A 22539-nucleotide genomic window follows, 5' to 3' on the forward strand; every position below is an offset into this window, starting at 1 on the left:
TTGTATTCATCTAACACACTTTTACTAACTCCCTATTATCTTGTAGCAATGGTATCATGTGATTGTAACATGACTGTGAATTATATATTTCCTCAAAAAACAGATAAGACAATGAGAATTTGAATTTATGTGTATATTTACAAACATACAAAGACACAGACACATAAACTAAAGGTCCAGAATTCTACAGATAGAGGGTACTTACAGAGTCCTGTCTTTCCTATGAAACTAAAGAAGCTAGAATGATCTGGCCTATGGTCACACATCTTGGAAGAGCAAGGCAACCTCCCACATCGCCAGCTCTCTGTTCCTGAATTTCTGCTTCAGAATTTCCCTAATCTAGATTTAATTTCAAAAACAATTTTGAGAATCCAGTATTTGCTTGGCATTGAACTGTGTTCAAATATTTACAACCTGAACTTATTTGTGTATATACACAAATGTGGGTTTATAACATATATATACACATATATGTACAAATACAATTTATATATAATAATATATAAATTATTTCTAATTCACAGATAAAAAATGCAATGCTTATTACTTTTTTTTTGCTTATTACTTTTTAAATTAAACTAGACTAGCTTAGTGAGTCAGGTCTGTGCTTGATATTAGGGATACAAAGATGAATATAATCTCTGCCAACAAAGAGCAAAAATGTTATGGAAGAGATACATAAAAGTAAAACTGAAGGGGTGCCTCTGTGGCCCAGTCAGTTAAGCATCTGCCTCAGCTCAGGTAGTGATCACAGGGTCCTGGAATCAAGCTCCATGTTAGGCTCCCTGCTCAGTGGGGAGTCTGCCTCTCTCTCCCCATCTGCCCCTACCCTGGTTCATGCTCTCTCTCTGTGTCTCTGCCTCTGCCTGTCTCTCACTCCATCTGTCTAATAAGTAAACAAAATCTTTTTTTTTAAGTGAAACTGAAATATTTGATAAGTGCATGGTGCCAGTACATACAAGATATGGAGGTACCAACTCAATTTGGCCTAAATGCTCATTGAAGTCAGGAAGAGAATAATTCCTGAGTTCAATTTTATAAAGTAATCTAAATTCAGAGTGATTGAGATGGATGTACATCTAAAATGACTTAAGTGAATAGATGTGGTGCCACAAATAATACAAAGAACACAGGAGAAGGAGAGATTTGAAACTGGTAAAGGAGGGCTGGAGAAATTTTTTTAGATAATTATGGCTTAATTTGTGGATATACTGGGGTTGAGGTGCTTATGAAATATCAAATTGGGTGTATTCACTGGAGAGTTGGATAAAGAAGATTGATTTTAGGGATCCCTGGGTGGTGCAGCGGTTTAGCGCCTGCCTTTGGCCCAGGGCGCGATCCTGGAGACCCGGGATCGAATCCCACGTCGGGCTCCCAGTGCATGGAGCCTGCTTCTCTCTCTGCCTGTGTCTCTGCCTCTCTCTCTCTTTCTCTGTGACTATCATAAATAAATAAAAATTTAAAAAAAAGAAGATTGATTTTAAATAATAGATCTGAATTGGAGATAGAATACAGGAAATTGAATTATATGAAGGAATCTTCCCATAGACATATTTAGAAAGAGACAAAATTAAATTTAAATCCAGAGGATCTGGTCTCAAGTTCAGGATCTACCCAAAGAAGAGCTAAGTAATATTACTCGCTATTCATTATCTACTATTCCATTCTAAATCAGAATCTGAAATAGTCAAAAATCCTATTTTAAAGTACGCATATGTATATGGGTATGTGGGTTATAAGATGTGAGTGTGTCTATGTGTGTGTATGTGTAAGTAAATGTATTTATTTCTAATTCTCTGTATTCAAAGGAATTCCTGTTCAATACTATAGAAGACTGCATCGCATGAAGGCTTACCTGAAGGTGCTTAAGGAGAAGTATTATCCCATTTAAGAGAAAAGAATATATTGGGAAAGAAGTCCATATAAAAGATTTCTGAATCAATGGATTGAATCATAACATAAGTCTCAGCTGTCAAATTTTCTTGAAAAATTTTCAACAAGATTATTCTTGAACATTTTCCAGTAATAGGAGAAACATACTTTCTACTTCATCCTTGGAGAGTTCTTACCACTATCTATTTGTTCATTCACTCATTTATTTTTTTCATTTATTTGACATACTTTTATCGAATATCTACTGCATGTCAGGCTCTATGCTAGGTGTTAGAAATGCAGTACTCCACAAGTCAGATATGATTTCTGCCTTTATAGCTTTCAGCCTTTGAGGGATACATTATAAGATATATATATATATATATATATAAAATATATAAATATTTTTATATTTATGTATAATTTATCAGTGCTTGGTATTATTTACTAAATACAATGACTGAAAACTACATAAATATGTATTATTTTTTATTTATGCATTATTTTATATTATTATAGAATAACTTTAAGTAACTAAATATTTAAATAGATAAAATTAATCCAATGATAAGCTAGTATGTTCCTTCTCACTCCCTATAAATATCTGTTAAAATAATTCTGTTTCCCAGAGAAAGCAGAATAGTGCTGACTTGCAGAAGATACACTTTATAACTATATAGATTTGCTGTCAGCAAATGAAGAAACAAAACAAAACAAAAATCTACTGGAATGGAACACATTCTCAATAACACACAAGAGAATATTGATTCTGTAAAACAAAATCAGGCTAATACAAGGAAGGAAGAATCTAAGTTGAGGAAAGACTATCCAGCAATTTTTTTTAATGTTTAACTTAAAAATTGATATTGATTTGGCTATTAGATTCATCTGGAATGTGTTTTATTATGAAATGTATGGTATAAGGAGAGAATATAACTCAACTTTTGTGTTGCACTTGAAGATACATTGCTCATATCTCAACTTCAAGGAAGGATGTATTACCCTTGACTACTAGGGCAGACTCCCTCCAGCTCTCAACTCTTTCAGGGTTTCCTCAGCTGCAGAGTGATGCCCTGTCCAAGGACACAATTTTCTTTTATTTGTGAAGGGGATAGGCAAATGTGGAGCATTGTATCAAGTCTGGCTATTTTGGCCACCCTGGAGCCAATTCTATAAAGGACCTTTATAGGAAATGCTCCAAACCTTCCCATGGGATTGGCCCAGGCTTTGTGGGGCTTGCATAGAAATTTGACTTCTCCTTTTGCACAATCCTGGTTTCTACTCCCTCTGCTTTTTTTTTTCCCATAGTTGCTAATTTTTTCCACTGAGCTACGATTATCTAATAATTATTGTTCACAAAATTTCCATCTCAGCATCTGCTTCGGAGAAACACATAATATTTGGTACCAGAGATGTTCACAAAAAATAAAGTGATAGGATGTAATTTTTGCAGCTAAATAACTCACCACCCATCTGTCAGTGAAGATACCATTACTGGTGATAGAATATAGAAAGTCCCTGGCTCAATGTGGTAGTCCAACCCATAAGATTCTCACTGGTGATAAGTTGGGATGGTATATCAGTGGAGGGAAATGCTCAAGTTGTTTTAAAATATTAGATACATGTCAACATGTATGTAAACGACAGGAACACTATGGTAAGCACCACTGATACTTTAGAAAAAGATGGTGGAAAATTGTGGAAAATCAATAGGTAACTGAAAAATAAATATTGAAAGCTGGAGGGCCTTCCTGGTAACTTATAAAGATACTCTCCTCTCTTATAGCAGGAGGAGAGAAAAAAAAATGAGGACAAGGACCAGGACTTAACAGAGTGATTTAGCTTTCTAAGGTTAAATGCTCAACAAAGTTCTGTTATGCCAGAGTAATGGCCCCACATGAAATACAAATGGTACTTTGACACTTAGAATAGGCACATCTGGGTGTATGACCCTGAAAGTTTGGTATACTTGGAATCATTTGAACCTTCTTTTTTTTTGAACCCTCTTTTTTTTAAAGATTTTATTTATTTATTTTAGAGAGAGAAAAAAAAATGCAAGTCAGGGAGGAACAGAGGGAAAGAGTCTCAGGCAGACTCCCCTCTGAGGGTGGAGCCAGACACAAGGCTCAATCTCATGACCCTGAAGTCAATACCTGTGCCAAAACTAAGAGTCATCGCTCAACCAACTGAGATACCCAGGTACCCCTTCTTTGAACCCTCTTAACCTGAAGAAGTTATCCAATCCTTGATGTTAAGAATTAATACTCCCCAGCCCTTGCTTAAAGAAAATGCAGAGGCCTCTCACCACAAAATAACATGTGCCTGCCCTCTTAGGATCTATCCCATCTCCCCTTCTGGTCATTACGCCTATAGGCGTATGTTATAAGATGACCTCGTCAAGACGTTCTGGGACTGGAGGCGGCAAGATGGAAGAGTAGGGTCCCCAAGTCACCTGTCCCCACCAACTTACCTGGATAACTTTCAAATCATCCTGAAAACCTACGAATTCTGTCTGATATTTAAATAGAGAACAGGGGAATTTTAAGAGGGTATTATGCTGAGTGAAGTAAGTCAGTCGGAGAAGGACAAACATTATATGTTCTCATTCATTTGGGGAATATAAATAATAGTGAAAGGGAATATAAGGGAAGGGGGAAGAAATGTGTGGGAAATATCAGAAAGGGAGACAGAACATAAAGACTGCTAACTCTGGGAAACGAACTAGGGGTGGTGGAAGGGGAGGAGGGCGGGGGGTGGGAGTGAATGGGTGACGGGCACTGGGTGTTATTCTGTATGTTAGTAAATTGAACACCAATAAAAAAAAAAAAAAAAAAAAAAAAAAATAATAGAGAACAGCTGGAATGCTACAGTGAGAAGAGTTTGTGCTATCAAGGTAGGAAGACGGGTAAAAAAAAAAAGAAAGAAAGAAATAAAAAAGCATCCAAGGGGGAGGGGCCCCGCGAGGAGCCGGGCTAAGGCCGGAGCGAGTGTCCCCAGGACAGGTGGGCCCCGTCCCGGAGAAGCAGGAGCTGCACCAACCTTCCCCGACAGAAAGGTGCTGGCAGGGAGCTAGGGCAGGATCCCAGGAGGGCGGGGATGCCCTCGGGCTCCCTGGGACACTAACAGACACCTGCGCCCTGGGGAGAGCCCCACACCCCGCGGCCGAGCTCCCAAAAGGGCTGGAGGGTGCCCCCAGCTGGACCCGGGAGCAGCTCTGGCGGCTCCTGCTGTGGCTCCACTGTGGAGGGGGCTGCACGGCCGGGAGCGCGATTCTAGCGGCTTTTCTTAGAAAGCCCCAGAGCCAAGGGCGCTGGGGGACACAGCCCAAGATCCGGCGCTCCCCTGGGACATGCAGTGGCCGGGAAGACACAGGACAACGAGGAGGCTCCTGCCTCCGGGAGCCCCCAGCTATGCAGATCGGCGCCCCTCAACCCCCCAGCATCCAGGCCCCTGCAGACTGGGAGCTGCAGGAGTTGCTGTGGGAGTTACTGCAGGAGCTGACTCTAGGGCTGGAGAGCTGGCCGAGGCCACTGTTTTTCCTCCTCCCGGTGTTACCTTGTACCTGGACTGAGCAGGGACCCCACAGGATAAATAGCTCCCAATGAGCCGTGCACCTGGCAGGAAGCTGGGCAGCTCCCTCAGATGCACACACCAGAGAATCAGCACAGCAGGCCCGTCCCCCAGAAGACCAGCTGGAAGGACAGGGGAAAAGCAAGATATTGACCAAGCAGCACTGGAAAGTTCCAGGGAAAGTCGAGGGATTCACAGTATATTGAACCAGAGGATACTCCCCTTTTTTTATTGTTTTCTGTTTATCCCCTCCCCCTCTTTTTTTTCTTTTTCTCCTTTTTCCAGTACAACTTGTTTTTGGCCACTCTGCACTGAGCAAAATGACTAGAAGGAAAAATTCTAGAAAGAATTTTTCTTTCTAGAAAGAAAGAATCAGAAACAGTCCTCTCTCTCACAGAGTTACAAAATTTGGATTACACTTCAATGTCAGAAAGCCAATTCAGAAGCACTATTATACAGCTACTGGTGGCTCTAGAAAAAAGCATAAAGGATTCAAGAGACTTCATGACTACAGAATTTAGATCTAATCAGGCTAAAATTAAAAATCAATTAAATGAGATGCAATCCAAACTGGACGTCCTAACAATGAAGGTTAAGGAGGTAGAAGAAAGACTGAGTGACATAGGAGACAAGTTGATGGTAAGGAAGGAAACTGAGGAAAAAAAGATAAAATTAAAAGATCATGAGCATAGGTTAAGGGAAATAAATGACAGCCTCAGAAGGAAAAATCTATGTTTAATTGGGATTCCAGAGGGTACCAAAAGGGATAGAGGTACAGAAAGTATATTTGAACAAATCATAGCTGAAAACTTCTCTAACTTGGGAAGGGAAACAGGCATTCAGATCCAGGAGATAGAGAGATACCCCCTAAAATCAATAAAAACCTCTCAACACCTCAACATTTAATAGTGAAACTTGCCAATTTCAAAGATAAAGAGAACATCCTTAAAGCACCAAGAGACAAGAAATCTCTAAGCTTTATGAGGAGAAGTATTAGGATAACAGCAGACCTCTCCACAGAGACTTGGCAGGCCAGAAAGGACTGGCAGGATATATTCAGGGTCCTAAATGAGAAGAGCATGCAGCCAATAATACTTTATCCAGCAAGGCTGTCATTCAGAATAGAAGGAGAGATAAAGAGCTTCCAAGATAGGCAGAAACTGAAAGAATATGTGACCACCAAACCACCTCTGCAAGAAATATTAAGGGGGACTGTAGAAGAAAGAAGAAGTCCAAGGAAACAATCCACAAAAACAGGGACTGAATAGGTATCATGATGACACTAAATTCATATCTTTCAATAGTAATTCTGAACATGAATGGGCTTAATGACCCCAACAAAAGGCACAGGGTTTCAGACTGGATAAAAAAGCCAGACCCATCTATTTGCTGTCTACAAGAGATTAATTTTAGACATAAGGACACCTACAGCCTGAAAATAAAAGGTTGGAGAACCATTTACTATTCAAATGGTCCTCAAAAGAAAGCAGGGGTAGCTATCCTCATATCAGATAAATTAATGTTTACCCCCAAGACTGTAGTAACAGATGAAGAAGGAGTATATATAAAGTATATATAAAGTATATATAAGTATATATTTATATAAGTATATATAAGTATATACTTATATATATATACTATATATACTTAAAGGATCTATCCAACAAGAGGAACTAACAATCATGAATATTTATGCCCTGAATGTGGGAGCTGCCAAGTATATCAATAAATTAATAACCAAAGTTAAGACATACTTAGATAATAATACACTTATACTTGGTGACTTGACTATAGCACTTTCTACAATTGACAGATCTTCTAAGCACAACATCTCCAAAGAAACAAGAGCTTTAAATGATACACTGGACCAGATGGATTTCACAGATATTTACAGAACTTTACATCCAAATGCAACTGAATACTGACCACATACTGGGTCACAATCAGGTCTGAACTGATACCAAAAGATTGGGATTGTCCCCTGCATATTTTCAGACCACAATGCTTTGAAATTAAAACTAAATCACAAGAAGTTTGGAAGGATTTCAAACACGTGGAGGTTAAGGAGCATTCTGCTAAAAGATGAAAGGATCAACCAGGAAATTAGGGAAGAATTAAAAAGATTCATGGAAACTAATGAGAATGAAGATACAACCATTCAAAATCTTTGGGATGCAGCAAAAGCAGTCTTGAGGGGGAAATACATCACAATACAAGCATCCATCCAAAAACTGGAAAGAACTCAAATACAAAAGCTAACCTTGCCCCTAAAGGAGCTGGAGAAAGAAGAGCAAATAGATCCTACACCCAGCAGAAGAAGAGAATTAATAAAGATTTGAGAGATTTGAGCAGAACTCAATGAAATAGAGACCAGAAGAACTGTGGAACAGATTAACAAAACCAGGAGTTAGTTCTCTGAAAGAATTAATAAGATAGATAAACCATTACCCAGCCTTATTAAAAAGAAGAGAGAAAAGACTCAAATTAATAAAATCATGAATGAGAAAGGAGAGATCACCACCAATACCAAGGAAATACAAACGATTTTAAAAACATATTATGAACAGCTATATGCCAATAAATTACGCAATCTAGAAGAAATGGTCACATTTCTGGAAAACCACAAACTACAAAAACTGGAACAGAAGAAATAGAAAACCTGAACAGGCCAATAACCAGGGAGGAAATTGAAGCAGTCATCAAAAACCTCCCAAGACACAAAAGTCCAGGGCCAGATGGCTTCTCAGGGGAATTCTATCAAAAGTTTAAAGAAGAAACCATACCTATCTACTAAAGCTGTTCAGAAAGACAGAAAGAGATGGAGTACTTGCAAACTCATTCTATGAGGCCAGCATCACCTTAATTCCAAAACCAGACAAAGACCCCACCAAAAAGGAGAATTAAAGACCAGTATCCCTGATGAACATGGATGCAAAAATTCCCAACAAGATACTAGCCAATAGGATCCAACAATATATTAAGAAGATTATTCACCATGACCAAGTGGGATTTATCCCCGTGATGCAAGGCTGGTTCAACACTCGTAAAGCAATCAATGTGATTGATCATATCAGCAAGAGAAAAAACAAGAACTATATGATCCTCTCATTAGATGCAGAGAAAGCGTTTGACAAAATACAGCATCCATTCCTGATCAAAACTCTTCAGAGTGTAGGGATAGAGGGAACATTCCTCAACATCTGTAAAGCCATCTACTCAAAGCCCAGAGCAAATATCATTCTCAGTGGGGAAACACTGGGAGCCTTTCCCTTAAGAACAGGAACACTACAGGGATGTCCACTCTCACCACTGCTATTCAACATAGTACGGGAAGTCCTAACCTTAGCAATCAGGCAACAAAAAGAAATTAAAGACATTCAAATTGGCAAAGAAGAAGTCAAACTCTCCCTCTTTGCAGATGACATGATACTGTACGTAGAAAACCCAAAAGACTCCACCCCAAGATTGCTAGAACTCATACAGCATTCAGCAGTGTGGCAGGATACAATATCAATGCCCAGAAATCAGTGGCATTTCTCTACACTAACAATGAGACTGAAGAAAGAGAAGTTAAGGAGTCAATCCCATTTACAACTGCACCCAAAAGCATAAGATACCTAGGAATAAACCTAACCAAAGAGGTAAAGGATCTATACCCTAAAAACTACAGAACACTTCTGAAAGAAATTGAGGAAGACACAAAGAGATGGAAAAATATTCCATGCTCATGGAGTGGCAGAATTAATATTGTGAAAATGTCAATGTTACTCAGGGCAATTTACACGTTTAATGCAATTCCTATCAAAATACCATGGACTTTCTTCAGAGAGTTGGAATAAATCATCTTAAGATTTGTGTGGAATCAGAAAAGACCCCAAATAGCCAGGGGAATATTAAAAAAGAAAACCATAGCTGGGGGCATCACAATGCCAGATTTCAGGTTGTTCTACAAAGCTGTGGTCATCAAAACAGTGTGGTACTGGCACAAAAACAGATACATAGACCAATGGAACAGAATAGAGAATCCAGAAGAGAAACCCCCAACTCTATAGTCAACTAATATTTGACAAAGGAGGAAAGACTATCCACTGGAAAAAAGACAGTCTCTTTAATAAATGGTGCTAGGAAAATTGGACATCCATATGCAGAAGAATGAAACTAGACCATTCTCTTACTCCATGCACAAAGATAAACTCAAAATGGATGAAAGATCTAAATGTGAGACAAGATTCCATCAAAGTCTGAGAGAAGAACACAGGCAACACCCTTTTTGAATTTGGCCACAGAAACTTCTTGCAAGATACACCTATGAAAGCAAGGGAAACAAAAGCAAAAATGAACTATTGGGACTTAATCAAGATAAAAAGCTTCTGCACAGCAAAAGAAACAGTCAACAAAACTAAAAGACAACCTACAGAATGGGAGAAGATATTCTCAAATGACGTATCAGATAAAGGGCTATTATCCAAGATCTATAAAGAACTTCTTAAACTCAATAGCAATGAAACAAACAATCCAATCATGAAATGGGCAAAAGACATGAATAGAAATTTCACAGAGGAAGACATAGACATGGCCAACAAGCACACAAGAAAATGCTCTGCATCACTGGCCATCAGGGAAATACAGATCAAAACCACAATGAGATACCAGCTCACACCCGGGAGAATGGGGAAAATTAACAAGACAGGAAACAACAAATGTTGGAGAGGATGTGGAGAAAGGAGAACCCTCTTGCACTGTTGGTGGGAATGCGAACTGGTGCAGCCACTTTGGAAAACTGTGTGGAGGTTCCTCAAAGAGTTAAAAATAGATCTTCCCTATGACCCAGCAATTGCACTGCTGGGGATTTACCCCAAAGATATAGATGCAGTGAAACACCGAGACACCTGCACCCCGATGTTTATAGCAGCAAAGTCCACAATAGCCAACCTGTGGAAGGAGCCTCAGTGTCCATTGAAAGATGAATGGATAAAGAAGCTGTGGTCTATGTATACAATGGAATATTACTCAGCCATTAGAAACAACAAATACCCACCATTTGCTTCGACGTGGATGGAACTGGACGGTATTATGCTGAGTGAAATAAGTCAATCGGAAAAGGATGTTATATGGTCTCATTCATTTGGGAAATATAGAAATTAGTGAAAGGGAATAAAAGGAAAGGATAGAAAATGAGTGAAAATATCAGTGAAGTTGACAAAACATGAGAGACACCTAACTCTGGGAAATGAACCAGGGGTAGTGGAAGAGGAGGTGGGCAGGGGGCTGGGGTGACTGAGTGACGGGCACTGAGGGGGGCACTTGGTGGGATGTGCACTGGGTGTTATGCTATATGTTGGTAAATTGAACCCCAATAAATTTTTTTTTTAAAAAAGACATTCCGGGACTAATGAGAGGATAAAGATTCTACTTTAAAGGAGAAGCAAGACCTAATCACATGAGCCAACAGGAGCCAGAGGAGTAAAGTGTTTGATCAAAAAGTCTAGTACATAAAATTGAATAAGTAAGGGCATTTTGGAAGCACATTCCATAGATTAAAGATTTAACATCCTGGGAAAGATTCAAATTAATGTTTGTAACTCACCATTAGGTGGGCTCCTTCAAGCATAAGAAAAAAGGAGTGGCCCATGCTATGCAAAGCTGAAATGCCAGAGGGCACCTGGATGGCTCAGTCAGTTAAGCATCAAACTCTTGATTTTGGCTCACATCATGATCTCGGGATTGTGAGATCAAGCCTTGCCTCAGGCTCCCAGCTTAGTGCAACATCTATTTAAGATTTTCTGTTTCCCTCTGAACCTCCCCATGCTCATGCTCTATAAGTAAGTAAGTAACTAAGTAAGTAAAAAATAAATAAATAAATAAATAAATAAATAAATAAATAAAATATTCTTAAATAAAAAGTTGAAATGCCACAATATCAAACTCTACCAACTTCTATAGTATCAATTGCAACCTCTGTGTCAGATTTTTTTTTTATATATAGTAGATTAATGTAACCTTGGATTCCTCACATGCTATTAGGTTATTGATTTGATAAATGAGTACTTTTATATTCTATTAAAGAAGGAGAAATTAGAAATATTTGTATTCATGTGAAAGGGGCAATACTATATACATTTACTATTACCCAAAGAGCTGTGTTGGTTATAGTCTTGTGTCATACTGATTCTAAAAAGATCTGGTTTGTCTTTATATTTTCCATAAACAACATATTGATCCATCACATTGATTACATACTTATTGAGCTGGGTAAACAAAAAGTTGCTAGCATGTAGAGAGACAGGTGTGCTTCTGTAAGTCCCTATGAAGATTCAGGGGCTTCACGTATCAATAAAAATTTGTAAGAATCCAATGGTCATGGCCTTTGCAAAATTAAAGACAAACAATTGAACTTTTCATATCCTACCATGATGAAGAAAACACAACCAATGTTAGACAGCCAGCTCTTAGGGGGACCTAGAGCAAAAATGGGCACTCAATCAAGGTCAGGTATAGGGGTAGCAATACTGCCATTTGGGCCATATGATACAACAGATCCTATGATATCAAGACCCAGAAGGTCCTATAGTATTAGTTATGTGAAAATATTCAGAGGAAGAATCACAATGCAGGCCTCTGGGATTCTGAATAAAGGCTTTGTCATCTGCAGTTGGAATTAAGACATAACTTTAAAAACAGCATTTAGCATGCTATTTCAGACCCTGGTAGAGATAGAGCATCTGACCAGGAGACATCAACTGAATATCCACCTGAAATATCCCCTCTTGAGCTGAGTTCTCTCAGTCCTCCCCAGTCATAAAACCAGGCAGAGTAACCAGCAATTAAAAAAGTGTTATAAGAAATCAAGAATTAGCATGTGTTATGGGCTGTACTTTGTTCTTCCAGTACCTCAGAATGTGACTACATATGGAGATGGGGCATTTAAAGAGGTAATTAGGGTAAACTGAGATTTTATGAATGAACCTTAATTCTTTTTTTTAAAGAGTGGGCCCTAATTCAATATGTTTGGTATCCTTCTAAGCAGAGAAGATTAGGGTCCAGACACACACGAAGGGTAGACATGTGAACTTAACTAGAGTAAGAAGGCCATCTACAAGCCAAGTCAAAGAGAGGGGCCCTCAGAAGAAATCAAGCCTGCTGACACCTTGATCTTGGACTTCTAGTCTCCATAACTTTGAAAAACAAAACAAAAACTTCTCTTGTTTAAGTCACCCAGTCTGTTGTATTCTCCATGGCAGCCCTAGCAAACCAATATAGTACAAATAGAGGACACAGTTAAGCTGTACAGAGTCCAGATGCACATGTTGCCCACTACTGTTGAATAATGTCCTCCTTTAGCTCACATCTGTGTCCATATGGAGGACCCTGTACAACTTTTAATAGAGGGGGAAAAAGCTGAAGATATTTTGCTGTTAGAAAGAAGACTTTCACTTCTTTCCTATTAGATACTTCATTGTCATTCATGTAATTTGTGTCTCTTTGACAGTCATCTAAAATATCTGACTCATATTTAGCTACAGGGAAGCAATAGAATATGGATAACGGTATACTCTTTGTGAATCAGATAGACCCAGGAATAGGTTCATGTCTAGACCCTGTCACTTATCACTCTGAGTTTCCATTTCTTCATTTGTAGAACAGAATTAATACGAGTAATTATACTCTCAAGTGATCATAAGAAAGAAAAGAGATAGTGCATATAAATTTCTCCCAATAGTACTTGACTCTAGGACTCGGCACTTAAGATCATATTGACACTATATTTGTGTACTATATACACACGTTTCCCCTGCTGTAAATCTCAGTAAAAAACTTTACGTTTTGTGACATAAATTTTATCTGGTGAAATAACAAAATTAGGCCCATTATTCTAGCCTGTCAAGATCTTTTTGACTCTACATTCTGTCATCTAACAAGCTCACAATTTATCCCAACTTCATGTCAAACCCAAATTTGATAAATGTGTCATCATGATCTTTAAGAGAATAAATGATTATTTAATGAGCAAGCCTATGGTCATTTATTTTTCTACCTACAGCATTTTCCAAATATGAATTGTTCAATTTTATTAGCAAAAAATCACTGTTAAGTTTTTATCCCATAAAGACATTTTCAAATTTATGTTATCTTTTTGACTTTTCCTTTTCTCAGACATTCAGAGATTTCTGTATTCTTATAGACCAACTTCCAAGTTTAAATGAAGGAACATTTTAATGAACTGTGAACATTGTCTTTAGCTGTGTTCATCATTTCTCTATCCAATCTTAGCTTTTAATCTACCTTTTAAATGCCAGGTGGCAGAAATAGTCTAAGAAAAGAAAATGTAGTGAAATTAACATTTTTTTCTTATACTTAAACTACCCAGGGAACTTTCCTAGTAACACATAGTTCTATGACCAAATCATTATAGAAAAATAAATAGTGACATGGGTCAAAAGAATGTCAAGTAACTTGAAAGCTATCTAAACAGCCCCTTACATCTCAAGGATTTCTGTGCACTTGGTTTCGGTCCTGTCAATCTGCAAAATTACTTATGCTTCAGTCTATGAGGTCAGAGTTATGATTTCTCACACTGTAATGCCAAATAGCCCAGAAAAGCCTGTAGCATTTACATCACAAAATGCCTCCCAAAAGAGCTGATGATTCATGGACAGCCAAGAGGAAATAAATGTGACTTGCAATGAGTAAATATTGAGATATTTTTGAACCATTACCTATAATATATTAAAGTTTCCATTTGTTTTGTTTTGTTTTTCTTTTGTTTGTTGGTTGGTTTGTTTTTCTTTTAGAGAAAGGCATACTGTCACATGTAGCGCCTCATTTGGATGTGTCTGGAGTCTTGGAAGTTTGACTACCCTACGTTCTCCTACAAATAAACCTTGAGAGCTTGTTTGGAGGTTCAGGCAGGAGAGTGCAGCTACTGGTATACCCTTGACTGAATAATAATCCTCCTGCACTGGGGAAGGTCGTCCTCTTCGATGGAGCATGCAGCTTAGGGAAGGATACACATGAAGCAGTGAGAGAGGAAAGGTGAAAGGGGTCAGCCAGTTCAGCCAAATCAACCCTGGCGATCAATGGTATGACAGATGTCATAGCCAGGTCACCCTCACATTCAGTAAAGTTTATTTGTAAGTCTGAAAAGTCTTAGGGGTCCAAGCAGGTAGGCAATAGTCATATTAATAGTGTCTAAAACCTTAATAAACCTATATCTTACCTTGTTTCTGACTTTTATGAAGCATTTAGGTCACAGTGAAATTTGCTAGAAGCAGCAAAGGAATTTATCAATTACAGCATAGAAACCAAGGTTGAAATTTTCTGTTTCTGTGGATTTTATGGTAGCAATATCAGATTTTTCTCCAGAGTTTATATGTAGGTTTGAAAAGGTTATAATTTTGTTTCCTCTTATCAGGCTTTTAACCAAAATTAGACCTATCACTAAAAAAATACACTAAAGATTTTAAATATTTACTTATTAACCAGATAAATGGATCCTGTCATTCTGGTTTATAAATTCACATATATTATTTGATTGTTCCTTGTTTATTAACCATGATTTTTTAGAAGTAAGCTGGAAAAGCCCAAACTAAGCTTAGGAAAAAAGGAAATTTCTCAGCAGAAAACTAGAATGGTTCAGAGGATCAAGGGATGATATAAAAAACCAACTAAGGAGAAAGGACATCCAATTCTGCCCAATAAGGATGGATGCAATCCTCTACCTGAAAGCTAACAACCAACAAAATCACACCAGATATATAAAGAAAATAATCATTTTCAAGGCAATGGATATCAGGAATCAATCTGAGGATAACAGTCTCTGAGAGACAGAAAATAAATGTACTCAGCCCATTGGTTGTCCCAGATAACCCCTTCCAGGGTTTCTAAGCTTCAGTACATGTGGGGGAAATGAGGCAGTTTCCTCACTAAGTTGAGGAAACTGAGAGTGTGGGGAAAACCCAAGCTATTCAAATGTATAGGACAGAGTACTGGAGAAGAGAAAGCTACAAAGAGAGAAAACTTTGGAGACCTTTGGAGCATCCCTCTTCCATATACAGCCAAGGTACTGATTAGTACGTGTGTATAAGAAAACCATTCAAGGTTGAAGAAAAATCAGCTGACACAATTAGACCAAACAATGCCTGTCACTCACACGTGACCAAAAATAGTACCTGTTTCCATCTGCTGAATGGATTCTATGTCAACCTAGTTGTTGAAATAAAACTTCTCATGAACCATGAGGTATTGAGTAATTTAGAGAAGTCCTGCCTCAATAATGATGAATATTTAGACCTAGACTTAAATGTGTCTCTAGTTCCACCTAACAAATCTCAAAAGCAAGAACCACAAGAATCAACCTATTTCCAAATAACAAAGTCCCAAACCAAACATAGAAATACAAAAATATCTATCCCCAATATGACAAAAATCACAATATCTGGCATCCAAACAAAGGTCATGGGCTTGTAAAGAAGCAGGAAAACATAACCCATAGTGAAGGCAAAAATTAACCAATCAATCAAAATCAAACTAGAACTGATACAGATATTAGAATTAGTAGATAAGACTATGAAAGCATTTACTATAACTGTATTCCATCTGTTCAAAAGTTAAATAGGAATATATAAATTATATGAAAGATGTAAATTACTATAATATCTGTGATGAAAAATACACTGATTAGGATTGATGGCAAATTAGACAAAGTAGGAGAAAAGATTAGGGAAATTAAAGACACAGCAATATCAATTATCCAAAATGAAACACAGAGAGGATAAAAGGAGTAAAGAAAAAAAAAGAAGAAGAAGAAGAAGAAGAAGAAGAAAGAAGAAGAAGAAGAAGAAGAAGAAGAAGAAGAAGAAGAAGAAGAAGAAGAGAGGATCAGTGAACTATAGGGCAACATCAAACAACCAAATAAATATGTAACTAGATTCCTTGAAGGAGAGGGAGGAAAGGGCAAAAGAAAAAATCACTTCCGAATTTTTCAAATCTGATGAGAATTACATAACCCAGAAATCTAAGATGTTCAATGCACCCCCCCACACAAGAAATACAAAGAAGTTATTTCCACCTTTTGGCTATTGAGAATACTACTGCTATGAACATGCATATACATGTACTTAGTTGATATACTATTTTTATGTGAACACAAGTTCATTGGGTAGAAATAGCCCAAATGTCCATCAATAGATGAATAGATAAATGAATCTGGTATGTACATGCAATGGAATATTATTAACCCATAAAAAGGAATAAAATATGAATCTTTGAAATATTATGCTTAGTGGAAGAAGCTAGACAAAAAAGGACAAATATTGTATTATTTCACTCATATAAAGTATCTGGGATAGGTAAACTCATAGGGATGGAAAGTAGATTAGGGATTGCCAGAGGCTTGTAAAGTGCAGAGTAGGGACTTACTGCTTAATGGATAAGGGATTGTATATTGGAAAGATGGAAATATTTTGGAACTATATAGAGGTGGTGGTTATGCATTGCAAATGTACTAAATGCCATTCAATTGTTCACTTCAAAATAATTTCATATGAATTTCACTTCAGTGCACTCTTTCAAATGAAGGCAAGATTAACATTTAAAAATGAAGATATACAAAGCTCCAAGAATGTATCACTAGAAAGTATTCACCACAAAATATATTAAAGGAAGTTATTCAAGCAAAAAGAAAATTATAGTAGGTAGAAATATGGATCTATAAGAAGGAAAACTGAGCACCAGATGTGGAAGTCCTACAATGGCAAATTATATATAATTTGAGAGAGAGAAAAAGATTTATTTATTTATTCATGAGAGACAGAGAGAAAGGCAGAGACATAGGCAGAGGGAAATGCAGTCTCCCTATGGAAATCCTGATGTGGAACTCGATCCAGCGCTCGGGTATCACACCCTGAGCTGAAGGCAGACGCTCAATTGCTGAGCCACCCAGGCATCCCCAAGGGCAAATATATAAAATGCTTCTTATTGTAAATGCAAAGAGGTACAGAGATAGAGCTGGTATCAAGGAGAACTCCCACCAGGCACTCAAATGTCCCCTGACATGTGTCTCCAATCTGCTTCAGTCAGTATGTTAGCTCTACCTTTCACCATTGATAAAATAATTCTCATGAGCAAGCATCTATTGTGTTCTATGAGTGGCATATAATACAGATTAGCTAATGATATCTCATTTATTGAGTAGGATAAGGAAATTAAGTATTCTATAGAAATGTGTTTTCTAGAAAATGGAAATTTAGGCACTCATCATTTTAAAATTTTAATCATTACGCATAAAAATCTCTTAGCTGTATTTTTACTTTTTTATTGGTGTTCCAAAATCAAAACAATATATGCAATAAAAGCAGCTCAGGATGATCATTATGAATACATTATTGAAGAACCTAAACACTATTTTTTAAAGATTTTATTTATTTATTCATGAAAGACACACAGAGAGAGAGAGAGAGACAGAAAGAAAGAGAGAAGTAGAGACACAAGCAGAGGGAGAAGCAGGCTCCCCACAAGGAGCCCAATGCGGGACTTGATCCCAAATCCCCGGATCAGGACCTGAGCCAAAGGCAGACGCTCAACCACTAAGCCATCCAGGTTTCCCAAGCCTAAGGACTATTAAAGTTTAAAGAATTATTTCCCCTATTCTAAATGGTCCCAAACTGAATTGTTTTAGGTTCTGTCTTTATCTTTTTCTCTGAGCCATGATATTAGACTCCCATGCATTCCTATTTGCTCATCTCTATATTCACATCTAAATCATATACTCTTCTCATCCAATCACATATTGGCTGCAGTGAAGACACTACTGCAAAAGATTACTTCTTTGGAGTATGAAATCATAGTAAAGCTTTGGCCTTAAGTAAAAGAAAAGGTAAAGATAGAGACCTAAAAACTCTCTACCTATCTCAAAAATTTCTTCCTACTAGATGGAAATTGACCTATTTTGATTGATTTAGTGTCCAAGAATTGGTTTATTACGGCATAATACAGTTGGCATTTGAGTTGAACATAGCTATATTTTATTGTGAGAGTCACCTAATTCTTCCCTGAATTGATTTCCTTTTCTTCTCATTCTCTAACATGTTTTTCCCCCTCATTAAATATAATGCTATTCAGAGGATTACAACACAATGTGAATATGATACACAGTGTAGATATAGGGGTATCCATTCTAACTTATTTACTCATTCCTCTTTTGAGTAAAAACATATCCTATGGGTGGCTCAGAGGTTGAGCGTCTGCCTTCAACTCAGGGCGTGATCCCAGGGTCCCTGAATCGAGTCCGCATTAGGCTCCCTGTGAGAAACCTGCTTCTCCCTCTGCCTAGGTCTCTGCCATTCTCTCTCTGTCTCTCATGAATAAATAAATAAAATCTTTATATATATATATATATATATATATATATATATATATATACATATATATATATATCATATGAAAAGCACAAATCATTTTACCTACTACTCATGCACAGAATGATAGCAGCAATATGTCTCTATACTGCCCTGGAGGTGAAATAGTAATATATCTAAGAAGTGAAATATTATTTATCTTCTTTCAAATATGTATGTTAATAAAATATTTAACATACATGAAAGAGACTCGTGAAATGAACATGGTGTATCAGCCAGGTTTCAGTCAGGAGAGCAGATTAACTATGAGTTTATAAGATAAATCACTGATAATAGGAATTAGACCTTACATAATTTTGGGAGAAGCTGGCACCTAATGTTTAGAATGGGGTTTGGAAAAGGAGAAACTCTGAAGCCAGAGTTCATGGAGAAATCCTCAAGTTTTCTCTGTGAATCTAATTCCTCTGTGGTAGTAACTGGTGGTAGGCTGGGGACCCAGTTGGTAAGCAAAGCCCAAAGGCAGACAGAAAAGTTGGATGTAAAATGAATGAGGGCAACAGCAAACTGGAACCTGCAGTGTTTCTCTGTGTGTATATATCATTGCATCTGAACATACAAAGACTTTCAGAGTGTGAAAGACACTACTTCAATTTAGAACACATGTTCCTCTTTTGGCCAATGGTAACACAGGACCATAAAGGAAAGAGATTCTGAAAAACAGTTCTCAGCTTAACCAAATGGACACAGCTCTAACCAACACACATGATATACCTATAAGGCTGATAGATGATCTTGTTGTATGAGAGGATGTTTTACTGGTTTCATAAGCCAAGATGATCATTTGCAAATGCTCTGGTGTTACAGCATACAAATATCAATATTTCATTTGGTAGAGAATTGGATTTTCACTAGACTAGCAAAACCAAAAACAAAAAAATGAACAAACAAAAGCCAGCATGGAAATATTAGGTTCTACTCCTCTTCAGTGTCTCAGAGACTTGATTTAAATTTTCTATGACTTACAAGACTAGAACAATATCAAATCACTCTTCTATTTTTTGAGCACTCTTGTTCAAAGTATTGTATAAATAGACAGACAATCTCAGGTTCTAATTTCTGTAATTAATATGACACAAGCTTCCAGAAATCGAGACAAAGGAGGCCTCATTTCATCACATCCTTCAAGTTGATGGAAGATTCAGTCATCCCCAAAGTTATACATCATGAAATATACCAATCATCACATGCCAAAATCTTCCTTTAAGTAGTTTATTTTTCTAATAAAGTGTACTTGGATTTCCCTGAGTATGTTCTTATGCTGCTTATGATAAAGGTGAGGTGGTTGGGATCTACTTTTCCAAAGGGAGTCATTGTAAATAATAATGAAAACACCTGAAACATCTGCAGTTCAGGAGACTAGACTATATGGACAACAGAGAGACAGGATCAGAAAAAGAGAAGTGCATGTGTAGGATGACATTGATCACTGATCCTGGTTCCTGTTGAGATCACACTTGGAATTAAATTCAATGTTGGTGATTTAGGAAAAGGTAACATATTTATAAGAGGGAATCTTGAAGTTTGACCTGAGATTCAAATATATATTGTTTGGCAATTCCTCTTTTCGACCTCTACTTCCCATCCTTCCAAATAATTTCTTTCTGTGCTCTGGCCTCTAAACTTCTTTACTAGAATTTTTAAGACAACACATTCTTTTTTATTTTTTTACTTCATTTAAATTCAATTTGCCAACATATGGTATAACACCCATTTCATCTCATCATGTACCCTCCTTAATGCCCATCATCCAGTTATCCCATCACCCCACCCACATCTTCTTTATCCATTCTTCTGTTGAAGGACTTTGTGACTCTTTCCGAAGTTTGGTTATTATGGACATTGCTGCCATAGACATCAGGATGCAGGTGCCCCTTTGTTTCACTATATCTGTATCTTTGGGGTAAATATCCAATAGTGCAACTGCTGGTCATTGGGTAGCTCTACTTTTAACTTCTTGCGGGACCTCCATATTGTTTTCCAGAGTGGCTGTACCAGCTTGCATTCCTGCCCATAGTGCAAGAGGGTTCCCCTTTCTCCACATCTTCACCAACATTTGTTTCCTGTCTTGTTAAGTTTAGCCATTCTCACTAGTGTAAGGTGATATCTCATGGTGGTTTTGATTTGTATTTCCCTGATGACAAGTGACATGGAGCATTTTTTCATGTGCTTGCTGGCCATGTGTATGTCCTCTTTGGAGAAACGTCTGTTCATGTCTCCTGCCCATTTCTTGACTGGATTATTTGTTTTGTGGATGTTGAGTTTTATAAGTTCTTTATAGATCTTGGATACTAGCCCTTTATCTGAGGTGTCATTTGCAAATATCTTCTCGCATTCTGTAGGTTGCCTTTTAGTGTTGTTGACTGTTTCCTTTACTGTGCAGAAGATTTTTATCTTGACGAAGTTCCAATAGTTCATTATTGCTTTTGTTTCTTTTATCTTTAAAGACATGTCTTACAAGAAGTTTCTGCAGCTGAGGTCAAAAAGGTTGCTGCCTGTGTTCTCCTCTAGGATTTTGATGGATTCCTGTCTCACCTTGAGGTCCTTCATCCATTCTGAGTTTATCTTTATGTATGGTATAAGAGAATGACCTAGTTTCATTCTTCTGCATGTGCTGTCACTGGTTTTCAAAGGATTAGAATGGATGCACTCTTTCTCCAAAGTTGGCTGGTGGTATCTCTAGTCTTGATGTTTTCTGAAGCTCCCTGTAAAACTGAGATTTAGAGACATTTGTTGTACCAACCTCTAGAGTTCTTTCACCACTGTTTTGGTTTCCCTCTGTTCTCAAAAGTCGCTCCTCTTCCATTAGGTTCTCTCACTAGAACACTATCAACCATCTTTGCTTCTTTTTTGTCTAAAAATAAAGGTAATTCATTAATTAAAGATTGAGCATAGCCTGACTTCTTTTTAGCTATGACACTTTTCTCTAAAGCTTTCTGGAGCTGGGTTTTTAAAAAATTTTCCCCTAATAAGTCTTAGCAAATTTAACCTCTGTGGCTCTGAATTCATCCACTTTTTTAAAATTCTGTTGAAATATTCTCATAAATCTGCCACATTTAGAGATATCTGTCATATCTCGTAGATGAATTGTAACAACAGTCCCACAGGCTTTGCATTAGCCATTTATATAAATATGCCTTTTCAGCATCTCATTGGTATGCTTTAGTGCATGGAATTCCTATGGAACTGGCCCGGCATTCTACAAATTATTTCTCCATTTTTAGGGCCACTTGGTTGTCATCAGAGGTTGAATAGTCATATGAGTATAGAAGTTTATATGTGAATTGACTGGCCAAGCATACAGGTTCCTAGAGGGCTCAGCAGCACCCTCACCTTAGGGCAGGGGAGATAATTTCATACTAAATATTTTGTTACATCAGTTAGTTTACCTCATTTTTTTTTTGTGAAGATGCTTTGAAAATTCTGTACTCGGGGTAGAGGAATTAAATACCACTTTCTAAGCTGGAGGTATCACAATTCCAGATTTCAAGTTATACTATAAAGCTGTAGTACTCAAAACAGTACACCACTGGAGCAAAAATACACTCATAGATCAGTGGAACAGGATAGAAAGCTCAGAAACAAATCCACAATTTTATGGTCAATTAATCTTCAACAAAAGAAGGAAGAATATGCAGTTGGAGAAAGAGTCTTTTCAGTAAATGGTGTTGGAAAAACAGGGCAG

The sequence above is a fragment of the Canis lupus genome, chromosome 12 (genome assembly GCF_003254725.2).
Source record: "Canis lupus dingo isolate Sandy chromosome 12, ASM325472v2, whole genome shotgun sequence".
NCBI classification, from domain to species: domain Eukaryota; kingdom Metazoa; phylum Chordata; class Mammalia; order Carnivora; family Canidae; genus Canis; species Canis lupus.